We start from the raw sequence: 14589 nt of genomic DNA, 5'->3' as shown, positions 1-14589 counted from the left end.
TTCAGAATGTCTCTTCATCCTGCAAGAGTCAACACTATATTATTCTAGTGTAACTTCTGACAAACAATAGCATTCGTGTTATCTTTTCAGCTTCTTCACAGGATCAGACTTGCCCTTACCAGAGAGACAAATCATTTCCCCCGAAGTCTGGCAGCTGATTTCATGTCCTTGTGGGTGCTTACTGGGACTGCCGGGCTGTTTTTGATATCAATTATTTTCATTTGTAATTTAAGGGTTTCTGGGACTTTGATTTCAGTGGTCAGGGCTACTGTAAAATGACTGATCAATAGTGTCAAGACTTACTGCAGACACAATTGTTTATTCACTTGTTTATTTTCCATAGCTAGTTATTTTAACTGAATAATTGTACAAAGTATTTTAGATTGTATGTACATTCTGTATATGTAAATACTACAAATGGAATTGAGAGTGTACGTGCATTTTATTGTCAGATATTTCTTGTTTTGGTCCGTGCACCTTTCTTAGCTCTCCACAGTCTTCCTCATCTTCCTCCTCTGAATGGTCTCCTGTAGTTGTAGGAAGTTCAGGCATGCTGCTCACGCACATATCTGGGTCCAAAATGGATACCACCTTGTCAAATAACTGGAGAGGAACTATCATTGTTAATGTATTCTGTTTCTATGAAGTCATAATAAGGTCTCATTGTTCTGTCTCAGAACAGCTTACCTCTGGGGTCATGTGATCTTTGTAGTGTTGGTACATGGCTAGAGGATGCTTTTTGAGTTTTTTCTCCAATGAAGCCACATACTCCCTGCGAACCTGCTTTTGGATCATCTGCTTTGAGAAGCAGGCTTGCTCTTTAGAGATGCTCTTTTTAGGCTTCTGGCTAGAAGCCCCTCCCTGGGCCCCAAGTAAAACTGATGGGGAGTCACTGAGGCTCATGTTTCCAAAATGCCAAGAACTGCTGACTAAGGACAGTTTGTTTGTTGGATTTTTAAGATACTTTGTTTGTAATCTCTCCTTGTACCTGTGGACATACAAAAGCATAAGAAATTTACTTCCATTATAAGGCATTGTCACATATGTGGAATATGAAGTACAGTCCCTGACAAAAGTCTTGTCACTTATCCATTTTGTAGAAACAACAGTTTATAACCTGACTTTTAATTAATCCATTGGTTTTAGAAATGGCTCATATGAAAGCTAAAACCCTCCCAAATTATGTTTGATATACTAAAATAAATTTGCTTCACTGAAGAAAGATTGATCATTTAATGAACACAGAAAGGTCAGATTTTGGCAAGACAAAAGTTTTGTCGCCTACAGAAAGTAATGTGAAAATTGAACAAATCATTTACTTCAAATACAAAAATATGATGCATAACATCAGTGAATTAAGTACTGGTGCTGTGAGATCCATATTTAATATCTTGTATGACTTCCATGAGCTTGAAGGACTGCATCCATGCGGTTCGACAATGATTCATACAATTTATTGATGAAGTCATCAGGAATAGCAAAGAAAGCAGTCTTACATGCCTCCCAGAGTTCATCAAGATGCTTTGGTTTCGTCTTCCATGCTTCCTCTTTCATTCTTCCCCAGACATGCTCAATGATGTTCATGTCTGGTGACTGGGCTGGCCAGTCCTGGAGCACCTTGATCTTCTTCGCCTTGAGGAACTTTGATGTAGAGATGGAAGTATGCGATGGAGCACCATCCTACTGCAAAATTTGACCCCTTTTATGGTTGGGAATGTAAGAGGTAGCTAATACTTCTTGATATTTTACGCTATTGATATTGCCTTCCACCCTGCAAATCTCTCGCACACCCCCATACTGGATGTAACCCCAGACCATGATTTTTCCGCCACCAAATTTAACTGTTTTCTGGGTGAATCTCGGATCCATGCGAGCTCCAGTAGGTCTCCTGCAATATTTGCGGCGGCTGTGATGTAATTCAACCGAAGATTCATCTGAGAAATCCACCTTCTGCCACTTTTCCAGCGTCCATCCTTTTAGCAGGCTGTGGGCCTTGGCAAATGCCACACGTTTTTTTAATTGCCTTTTGTTTAGTGCTGGTTTCTGGGCACTGATTCTACCATGGAGGCCATTTCGAGACAGAATTCTACAAACTGTTCTGGTTGACACGGGGACTTGAGGTGACCAGGCCTGGTGGAGCTCTGCTGCAGTGGAAAAGGGGCTGGCCTTGGATTTTCGAGCCAACAAACGGTCCTCCCGAGCAGTTGTCTTGCGGGGTCTGCCGGACCTGGGCTTGTCAAAAACATCTCCAGTCTCTTCAAATCTTTTTCTTATTCTTGTAAGACTGCTTTCTTTGCTATTCCTGATGACTTCATCAATAAACTGTATGAATCATTGTCGAACCGCATGGATGCAGTCCTTCAAGCTCATGGAAGTCATACAAGATATTACATATGGATCTCACAGCACCAGTACTTAATTCACTGATGTTATGCATCATATTTTTGTATTTGAAGTAAATGATTTGTTCAATTTTCACATTACTTTCTGTAGGCGACAAAACTTTTGTCTTGCCAAAATCTGACCTTTCTGTGTTCATTAAATGATCAATCTTTCTTCAGTGAAGCAAATTTATTTTAGTATATCAAACATAATTCGGGAGGGTTTTAGCTTTCATATGAGCCATTTCTAAAACCAATGGATTAATTAAAAGTCAGGTTATAAACTGTTGTTTCTACAAAATGGATAAGTGACAAGACTTTTGTCAGGGACTGTATAACAGTATGATTACAATAGAGTAAATGATAAGAATAAACCAGGACATTAAACTGCACAATAAATAACATGTAGAGATATAGCCTCTGGGAGACTAAACCAGACATGAAATAGCAGATGGTGTAGCAAGATCACTGTAGTTTCTGCTGAATAATCTTTCTATAAATGATGTGTTTCCATGTTAAAGAAGGAAAAACAGTCTCCCATATCATGTATCAACAATTACTACAACATGAGACACTGATACCTCTACAGTCCATAGTGAATATTAACTGACAAATGTCAAAAAGAAAGAGGATTCTGTCTGTTTCTGTCCATTTAACTTTCAGTTTTACCATGAGTACAAGTTACTGTTTTCCAGGAAGTGCATCTCTGCCTCAACCACATGCTCTCTGCTCCCTTGAGTTGTATTTTTATAACATCGTCGTGGTGTTCTGCCAGTCAGATACGCAGCCTGTCCTCAGTTAAGATTAGCGACTGCATAATGTCTCTGAAGGAAAGGAGCTGATAGGATAATTTACTTTCAAGGACCTGATAACAATTCAGGCTCCTTTGATGTGTCGGCTCATCCTGTCGTTTCAAACAGAAGTCAGCATCTTATTTCGTAATTGGTGTTATTTGGTTTGGATCTGATAGGCAGGACTAGGCATGATGTTCTCCTTGTGTTTGGACTTCAGGATAACATTCTCTAACTTAAACACACATGTGAAAAGAGTCCTGCTGTAGTTACTGCAATTGTTGTTCTTGAAAAGTGGATTTTAATAACTGTGAGTTTATAATAAGGTTTATAAGGTTAATACAGATTTTAACACATTGTCCGGGATTTTGGAGTTTATGACAAGCAGTGTCATTTGTAGGGGTGGCTAATGATGTAATTTGTCAACCATTAGATTAAATTAATAAAATAATTCATTAGATTAATGAATTATTACATTTATAGTGGAGATATACATTTTTTTCACATCAGTGGGTGTATTGGGCGGTCTGTTATAAACTAATGAAGAAGATTTAACACAAAGATATTAAAACTGCACCCTTGAAATTTCTAAATTTCTTTCTTTCCTCCTCTTTCCTTGACAATTCCTGAAGTTCTCTGAAATCTTTTGATCTAAACATAAAGTTTATGGGGTTTAAATAATACTTTTCCAAGGGGAGCATGTAAAGACAGAATCAGCAGTAGGGCTGGAGGTTTTTGGAAAGAAGCTAATAAGGTTGGCTTTTTATGTGCTTTTTGCATTGATGTGATGAAGTACTTTGACTTTTACATGCTATACCCTATACCCTGGAAAAATTATCCTGGCTTGGTGGCATTTAATTTTGTGTTAGCACATGTTCCTTTTGAAGTGTAGTCAAGGACTTCAGAATACCAGCAGCTCTTCCTCTAGTTATATGATTCTCTCGCTCTGATAAGCAAAAGGCTGGCGACAGTTGTATTATCATTTATCATGCATTGCATGATTCATTTTAGAGGTATGCAAATCCTTAACAGAGTAGAGGGGGTCCAGCTGCATCCCCTCTCTCTCACGATAGGACCTCTCATCCTGTAGGTTATAAATAAAGCAGCTCTGTGACCATTTTAAATAGCAGTCTTTCCATGTCTTCAGTGATATAATGTAACATGTTTATCTTTTCTATTCCTGCCTCTCCCTTTTCTTCCTCCTCCCAATTCTAAGTATTCATCACCTCCTTCTGTTTTTGATCTCAGACTGGATCATTTCAGGTGAGCACATACAGAGTAGTTCTAAATGTTTTCAGGTGTAAATGAATAAATGTTCAAGTGGGGATCATTACCACCAAATACAGTACTATAATACTGATTTGAGGAATGTTTACTTTTGATGTATATATATCGTATATATGCTTATTGTCCACAAGATTTGACATGGTATTTTGCATTGATCTCACAGTTGTAGGATATTTTATGGATGAAACGTTTAAGTTATTTAATTGTTTGTATAAACAAATAAAGGATTAAATACTTATAGACATATATTGATAATAGAAGTAATAGTAGTAAAAAAAACCCCCTCCAAATTCAAGTTACAATATTTTAAGCTTAACAGCAAGTACTTTATACTTTTTAAGATTAAAGTATTAAAAGTAGCCTAAGTGGGCAGACTGGAGCCTCTCAGATTGTTCTGTCATTAGAGTAGGCCACTGATCCATCAATACTTTCAACAAGCTGGTAAAGGCTGAACTAACTTCCCTTAGGCTACTTGATGTATAATAGTAATTTCAAATCAGGTTTATTGATTTATCAATTACGATTTATCATTTGTTTAAGACGTAAAATGTAATACCGTAATCTAATTAGTACAACTTTAGCTGTAAGATAAATTTGTGGAGATGTGGGAAATACCATATTCGACTGCTGGAGTAACAAACTGTAAGTTGTTCTTGAGTCCTATTTATCTTCCGTCATTAAAAAGCAACTAACGGGGGGTTATTCAGAATGGGTGTCAGCCTATTTATTAAATGACGTTACATTCACAATTCTGAACATTCATTCATCTTCTGTACCCGCTTATTCCTGTTAAGGGTCACGGGGGTCTGCTGGAGCCTATCCCAGCTGTCATCGGGCGAGAGGTGGGGGGACACTCTGGACAGGTCACCAGTCCATCGCAGGGCCAACACAGAGACAGACAACCATTCACACTCACACTCACGGCCAATTTAGAATCACCAATGAACCTAATGAGCATGTCTTTGGATGGTGGGAGGAAGCTGGAGTAGGCTACTTGGAGAGAACCCACGCAGACACAGGGAGAACAACTCCACACAGAAAGGATGGATTCGAACCCGGGTCCTTCTCGCTGTGAGGCACCAGTGCTAACTACCTCTCCACTGTGCCGCCCCGCAATTCTGAACGCTTGTAGTAAATTTTTTAAGAACAAATTCTAGCACGCTACTCCTTTTTTTGAGGAAAAAATGGAGTGATGTGGGCCTAAAATAGCCTAGCCTACGTTAAATGTCATATCCAAAAAGAATCGAACAACTGAAGAAGCTACTCCGATGAGTGGCGAAACGTCTTCAAGAAACTCTACAAGTTGATTTGCTTTGACCTGGATGACTGAGCGCCTTCACAGACGTTAAATGTCACTTACCATGGGAAAACGGGCCTCGTGTTTCTTCGCTCCATGTTTAGGTGTAGGCCTATTATCTATTGACACAGCTTTGGAATCTCCCACAGAAACCAAACGTCAGATCTGCAGTGGCTGCAAAGACCAAAATTTCCCTCTCGACCGCTTGCCTGTAGTTTGTTAGTAGGTAACTATAGCAACAGCAGAGCAATAACGGCGTTCTCTTACATTATTGAGAAGGCACAGTGTTTCAAGTTAAAAATACAATATTTACCATTACGTCAGTCGATTCTTAGGGATTTTTAGAATGTCGTTATATACTATAGTCACTGTTACTTAGATAACACAACAGCTTTAACAGCATAGTTAAACTCTATAAACGGACCTCTGGCAATCACATATCAGCAGTTAACACTATATCTTTAGTCTACTTTATATAAAGTTCCATCTATGAACGTATAGGGATTGTTTAGCTATTTATTTTAAATCACTGTCACTTTTTTGAAAGATCTAGTGATGAAGGTTCCTTCCTCTGTTGTGTGGGTATTTCAGCACCAGAGGGCTCTCCTTGTTCGATAACTTGTCAGTGGAGCATCCATCATGTGCAATCACTGTTTAGAAAAAATCTTGAATTCTGGAATATACCATTTAAATTGTACTTAACTTATAGTCCACAACAGGTAAATGTCATGTGCATTAACAAACATATTTAAAAGTTAAAGTAGAAGTACTAATGTGTGGCACATTATAAGAATAAGAATAAGAAAACCTTTATTTGTCCCACAATGGGGAAATTGCAGGGACAAATAAAGGTTTTCTTATTCTTATTCTTATAATGTGCCAGACATTAGTACTTCTACTTTAACTTTTAAATATGTTATATTTACCCACTCTTTGTGTGAAGCAGATTTAGAAGTATGTTAATGTATTTGAAAGCATAATATTATAAATGTTTTTATGATCTCCAAAATGTATTTGTTGAAAAGAAGTGGGGTAAAAGAAAATGGCATATTTACCTATATCAAGTATAATAAAATAGAACTACTTATTTAATACTAATAAATAATAATAACAAAGTCTAATCTAAATGTGATGTTGGGTGCAGTATTGGGTGCTTATCCTTGTAAGCCTCCTAGTTTGTTCTTTGTTGTTGACCCTGTCTGTTTCTGTGTTTACAGTTTACTGCCCTTAGTTCACCAGAATGGATGTTTGCTTTGCTCTTAAAGTTAATTCATAATGTGAGAAACTGCTTAAGAATGTAGAGAAAGTCAAGACAACTGCTGCTACATAGAAAAGTGACTGTTGTTGACTGGATTTAATCACATGTCATTCCCCTTAGGGCTGATGAATTAGCTAATTAGCCTGAGTTCAGGTCCCCGGACTCTCCCGCTGTTCAAACACCAGGGAAATCACTGCTGGGACAGAGAGACTACTGTTTCCAGTCTTTCAGTACTGACGAGCCCTATTTATAGCAACAAACTAACTTAGTAAATGGTTCCAATGCAGTCAGTGAACTGTCTAATGTGCTGTTTGTTTGTTTGGCAGCAACGCAGTCAGTTTGAATTCAGCCATAACATGCTGACATTTGATGGACACATTTCAGATCAGCACAACACTGTCAGATGATTGTAAAAATCAATATTAAATTTTGCATAATGAGCCTACGAGTTGATAAAGTAGTTAAACACATGTTGAATTAGTGCTAAATTAAAGGTATATATCTATATCTCCTAACAACGTTTAATTTGTAGCTATGTTTGTGCTTTGGAAAAATACACCATCAGCAGATGGAAAGGGCAAACAATTGTTAGGGTTTTGTTTAGTTGTTCACAAGTAACCATTAAAATCCTTTAAACACATAGCATTTAAAACTGTGCTGGCATTTAGATGCCAGAAATGACAGCCCCCAGTAAGATCTGCATTGTAGCTGATACTGCCTGTGAATGGATTTGTTTGTCACTCGAATCATCCGAGCCTCTTACTCTTGTGCATAGATTCCTCAAGCTGTCACAGGACTGCGACGGCATCTTGCATCAGCACCAACGCTTGTCTGTGAATGGATAGCTATGACCATGTTACGTCAGGAACAATTTACAGCTTTAGATTATATACGAAGCTTCGCTCATGTGACTCTCCTTCTCCAAACAAAGTGTTTTAACAGCTTTCTCCCGCATGACTCAGTCAGACAGTGACCTGCAGAGGCCAAGTGCCGGGTCAGAGTTTCTCCTTTCTGGTCTGCTGATGACCTGTTTCTGTTGCATGCGTCAAAACTAGCACCCGCATTGAAGTTTGCTGTAGTTGTTAACACTAGAACCATGTGTGTACTCACGGTGAAACCGCCAGTGTGAGCCTGCTATTTCTAGTGAAGTACATATAAGCTGAAGACCAGTCTAACTGTTGTTCTCTTGGGGAAAGCTGTAGCTGAAACACAGGTTATTTCCACGTTATAACCTCAGATTAGAACCTGTCCCACTGAAGAATGGAAATATTCTCCCAATAAAAGTAACTGATTCCTGTCTGCGTTAATACAGAATCATTTTAAACCCATTGTTTTTCTGACTGAACATTTAGGGCCTCCTGCATGCCCTCAAAGGGCTCCCAGTTGATGGATATGGTTTTGTTTTTACCGTTTTACGCTCTGCTCTGATGTCATTATCTTGTCTGGCCACTTGATTGCGCTAAGGAAGTGCTTGAAACGTTGTGTTCTCCAGGTTTTATATATATCACACTTTTCTTTCCTCTCCAGAAGGATTTCCTTTCATGCATCCGGACTTATATATTGACATTTGGCACTTGCGTAATTAGTCATTGTCAAACGGCTCAATAAATGAAATGTGAAAAGAGATGGGCTGACTTTAGAAAGTTCAGCCTCTTTGGAGAAAAAAAAAAATAGGGGTTAAAAAGTAAGGGTGTGGACGACCGTGTCTGCTGTATAGTTTACAGATGCATATGACTGCAATATGTGATCAAACAGTCCAGTTTTTAAAAAAATATCGAAATTACTTATTTGTCTTTCTATTATCCAGAACGGGTTCCTTTAAAAAGGGAAGCGACGTTTGCTAATTGTTTGATGGCGTGCGTTTTTTGTTTATTTATTACACACATGCACAATAAAATACAATAACAAAGCAAGTGGACAGCATTAATTTTCCTCCAGAGACTTTCTACTTCTCATCAACAGGATAGGTACAATTGGGGGAAACAGGGGCAATTCATAGGAAATGTTTTTGTTTATGGTAAAATCAGAGGGTTTGGCAGCATGCTGGCTTTCCGGAGAAAAAGGAGTTTACTGGCATTTTTAACTATGTTTTGCTGCTTTTAGGATGTGGAGCAACTGTAGAAAACAATACACCAAAGTGGATGTGACAACTTTCCTGCATGCTATCTGTGCAGAAGACAATACAGGTGTGGTGCCATAGGTCACCCCCACACTTCTTCAGTGACCTCTGGTCAAGGTCCAGTCTGCTGTTGGGGATGTTTCCGAACTTTATTCAAAGCTGGAGTCACAATCACCTTCACACATAAACTGGGTACAAACCGAAATGACACAAAAAATGTAATTTAGACCATTAGCACTTAAGATCTGTTGCTATCTTCGCCATTTTTATTTGGCTATGTAAGTCGACTCTTAGATTCAGTAAGGTATGTCTCAAAAGAGGCATTGGATTCATGTTATACAAGTAAATGGACTCAACAAGCATTTTTGACAGACATACTTTGTGTACATTTTTTTTTGATGCAGCATCAAAAATCCAGAGTACACCTTGCTGTCCTTGCGAAGTTAACTGTGGGCTGGCTTCATCAGACTATGCCTAATGCACAATGCATACTTTGTTTCGTACCTCTCCTCTGAAGCCTGGGGACAGCAAGGCTGAGTGGGGTCAACTTTGAAAAAAAAAATAAAACATTTAAATGCGGTGTATGAGGAAGAACAAGATTATTTTTGTGGCATTGTAACGTGCGACAGCAGTGCCTCCTTGAACTCTCTTTCTGAGAACAATGAGTCGCTGTCTCCTATTACCAAACACATTAACTGAATCGTGGGAAATGAGCCACACCTAGGTAGACAAAGGAATGCTATGGTCAGTCCATCACTTGACCTCTGTTTGAGTAAACAAACTAAAAAGGCATACCACAAGAATGCATATACAATGCATACAGTGACAGAAACTCCCTCATTGTTTTTTTGTGCACCCTATGCAGTGTTTAAGTTACAGTGGTGGAAAATGTATGTAAGATCATTCACAGGACTTTAAGTACTAATGCCATAATGTAAAAATACACCAAGTAAAGTCCTAAAAACATTTCTTAGGAGAAGTTCCAGCCGTAGAATGTACATAGAGTATTAGAGCCTATAGAGTCTTACGTCATACGACTGATGTAAGAGAAATAAAATTCTGATTCAGAAAGTTATATTCATCTTTGGGGCCTTATCTACCCTGAGTCTTTTCAGCTTTTGTGAAATATTGGATTATTTGGATGCAAAATAGTTATAGCATATAAAGTTTAGAAGGGAAGTGGCTGCTAAGGACCCAAAATCCAACAGCACTCAACGATTTTTTAACAAAAACATTTATTTTTACTCATACTAAGACTTTATGAAGTTGCAGAATCCACCAGAGTTACTTGAAATAAACGTTCCACCACTACAATATTTGTCCTGTATTAATGCTGGTTCTGATCTATAGCACATTTTGGTTTTCTTATATTATGTAACATTTCCTAGCACAGCAAGTTTGTGTCATGGTGCTCTTCTCCAAGGAGAACAGGGAATGAATAATCAAGAAATAAATTTAGTGCAGTGTCCTCTTCCCGTAGCAGTTAATGGCTCAGTTTGCATTAATCACCTCCAGTGAAAAGGTCTGCCACTCCTCACAACTCTCCACTCCCACAACTATGCCTGTATATCAGGGCTCTGGTTCACAAAGACTGTCTCTGCCTCGAAAGCACCGTGACTTAATGTTCGGTGCCAGGCTCCACCGTGGTGCAGCCCGTGGGATGGAGGGCAGAGCTTACCGTGTCAAGCAGTATTTGCAGAAAGAGTTAATGTTGTTTCTGTTGTGTACATTTAAGGAGGGAGCTGCAGATAGGGAGGACAGATGATGGAATGTGACTGCTGGATGCTGTGGTTGGATTTCGCATGTTTGTTCATGTTACGAAAAAGTAGATTTTCATGTGTAACAGTAAAATTTGATTAACAAACACAAGAAAATCTTAAAGTGGGTCTTAAGCAAAGGCGATAAAATGACTGTTGAAGTTCAAATAATTTTCGGATGTAATCCTGTGTTTGCCTGAACACTTAAGTTGTAGCCATGCTATCACATGACTCTATGACGTCACTGTCTGTTGGATTATTGGATGGATTGCTGTGTTCAGAGCATGAAACTAAGACAAGATAAGATAAGATAAGATGAGAGAGGCGTGGTACACCCTGGACAGGTCAAGGATAAGATTATTCCTTATTTAAATTTTTATTTTAGTATTTCATGACTCAGTGATGACATTCCCATCAGCCTCAACTGTATGTCCTCTTGACTTCTAATTATCAAACGTTAGCATTCTATACTGACACATGTACTTAGATTCACTACAGAGGAGCTTTACACTCTTACTTACTTCGAGTCTTACTTCAGGCACGCCTGTTTATCTTTCTTGCGGTGTTGATACATTAAGATGTAACCTCTGTGAGTGAGGCCATTGGCTGCATTATTTGTACAGTGCTACAGATGAATACAGTGTAACTAATTAAATTTGACGAATATGTCAACCTGAAACGCATGAATCATTGTTTGCGTACCGCGTGTGTTATTGGATATCCTATTTATCAAGTAAAAAGATGTTTGCACTTGGAGTTTACAAAGCTCCCTGTGAATCCACCCATCACATATAAAACAGGATTCATTGTTCGGTGTTGATCATGTCTTCAGTGAAACTATAACAGCTCTCTGTTTGCCAGGAAAGAATTAACCAGAGCTAGCCTGTTACTGGCTCTCATCTGAACTTATTATAATTATTGGACGTGTGAGGACGATGACCATAGATCGTTCCTAAACACAATCTGAAGAAAAGCCGATTCAAGTTTGTGCATAAACCCACTTTGTCACAGACCACTCGGTAAGCTGACAGTGCAGAATGCATGAAACATTCAGAAAATACTTTTCCTGACTTATGAATGGGCATTTGTGTCCCAATAAATGTGCTCGCTTGTTGAGCCACATTTGCACTTTAGCCATGTCTTCAAAGCGCAAATCAAAAGCTAATGCAGCAATTTTTTGATGGGGAACAAAATGTATCAGAACACAATGAATGGTTTGTGGGGACACTAGTTTAAAGAAGAAAAATCATTTACCCTCTGAATGAAAGTCTCCTTGTTGTGATATAAATGGTTGCTTTATTCTCACATTGAAAACCCTTTATGATGTCGCACGTAGAGATATTAGCATAAAAATTGTTGATCTCCAGTCATCAAATAGCTTTGTGCAGGCCTTCAAAGCTGGGTGTCTTCAGCCTCCAGCAAGTTCAGCAAGAAAAAAAAAAAGACATCAATGTCGCTCTGCTGACCAAACATAAAAAGAAACCATTACAAAGGTTGAACTGTTTTACCCCTCTTCACCCTCCCTCCCTTTCTTTTGGCAGAAACAATGTTGCTGCATTACTTGACTGTTATCCTTCCCCCCTGATGATTTTCTTTAGCATTTTTTACTCCTCTTGTTTGAACAGATGCCGCCCCCCTCCTGCAGTCCCCATCCTCTGGGATTGCCATAAGGCTGAGCACAATGAGGTAACACTCAATTACATTAATGGTGAGAGTCCAGCCCAGTCAGTTCCTTCCAGCTAGCTGCATCAAACAATATGATGTATATCACTTCCTGGGGAAACTTGTAGTCTTTTGTCTCTCTTTATTTATGAATGGATTATGAAAGATGCGGCTGCATGACCGCGCTCACCTTTCAGCTAATCCATTACTGCTCATACAGGATTTTACAGCAATCTTAACATCTGCTCAATCAGAAACAGATCTTCCATAAGGAAGTATAATATCTGGTTTCTGAACATGCATCCTGTTCACTTTAATTCAGGGTAAAAGTCTGTTCCTGAGATATGCAGCTGGTGTTGTCTGTAAATAAGGACGGCGGCGGCTCACAGTGTCCTGTTTCAGCCGTACACCGGTTACATGCCACAGAATCCCAGAGAAATGTCACCTTTGACCTTTTCTAACTTTAAAACTTGATCACATTCAGAGCATTTTCTTCTTTCATAAGCCTCACTTTGTGAAGAATTGGTGACATTTGGTAGATGTGAAACTACATCAACTACAGCATTCAACTGCTCGGTCTGATGATTAATTTTACCCTGTCATGCAGGCTTTTTCAAAGTTGCTTCAGCTGCTACTATCAAATGTTGCAATACCAGATTTTGATGTCACCACATTTCTATATTATTTTTTTTACATTTTTACCATTAGCATAATGAACAAAGGTCTAACTCCTATCGAAAATGAATGAATGGACTTTGCTTTGAACAAAATACAACGTCAAAAACCTGCATATCTCATGTCAGTGAGAGTATCTCAGGAAGGACAGAAAATCTCCTCTGTACAATGAGCTAAACTGGGTTCACCACAGCAGCTGACTGAGAAAATAGGCCACAGAGGCCTTCAGTGAAATGTTGCTGCAACATGCTGTTTGAAGAACCGTGTGAGTTAAGTATGCAAATATGAATGTAAAGTCATGGCCACATTTCTATGCAAGGAAAGTTACCTGCATTGTCCTTGAAAAGGAGAAGTGATATTTCATTCCACACTGATCTGAGCGATTACAGACACAATGCTTTAGAGGAACTGTAAACTACATATTGTGTTCAGCTTTTGAGATAATGTAGACTTAGGCAAACAGAATTTTACTTGTCATAGCAGGATTATCGGTGTGTTTAATAACATTCAGGGTTTAAAAGATGGCCTGGACACCCAAGTCAGGCTAAAATGTTCATTAGCCTAAACTATTGCACACTGTGGAAGGCATAGCTGAAACGTCTGTGTGAAGTTGTAAATAGAATATCAACTAAAATGAGGGTGCAGGTTTTTCTGCTTTAGATTTTGGTTTTACGCACCACGATTTGACCCTCTTTCTTCGGTTGAGAGCAGTAGTTTTAGTCACAATTTTTAACATCATTGGTGACTGTCCCATTTTGGTATTCAAGTCCTAGTATGCCGAGGCCTAGAAACCTGCACATCATGTGATGTCAGCCACAAATATTTTTATTAGCTTTGCTTTCATTTTCAATGCTCTAAACACTATTTAAATCCTAAATTATTTTTGCCAGGGCCACCCTTGTTCTGCAGTGACTCGTTCTGTTCCTTGAGTGGACTTTGAATGATATATCGGTCAATATTTGATGGCCGGTTGGCTCATGATGTTTTGTAATGCATGCCATAAAGCGCCCACATTTTTCTGTTTCTCCTCTATAACACCGTGTGCGTGGGTTTTGTGGTCTCCACAGAAGTCATTGAACATTCGCTGTGTGCCGGTTGAGAGAGTCGCGAACGTCTGGTTCCCCCTTTACTGCAGCTCCGCCCTGAAATCAGTCGATGAAATTTAACATCGTACTCGCGGTGTCAAACCAATCAGCGCGCAGAGGGGCAGGTCTCGAGACGGTGGTCCGGGAGGGCGACAGCCAATGAGAGCGCCGAATTTTCAGACAAAGGGGCTCGCGTCAACGATAGTTGGTCGCTTGACTGCTACATTATTCATATCCACGCGGTGCGTATTTAAGGAGTCACGATGAGGCGAGGTAG

Source organism: Chelon labrosus, assembly GCF_963514085.1.
Source record: "Chelon labrosus genome assembly, chromosome: 9".
Taxonomy (NCBI): domain Eukaryota; kingdom Metazoa; phylum Chordata; class Actinopteri; order Mugiliformes; family Mugilidae; genus Chelon; species Chelon labrosus.
Note: the sequence above shows the minus strand (reverse complement) of the source record.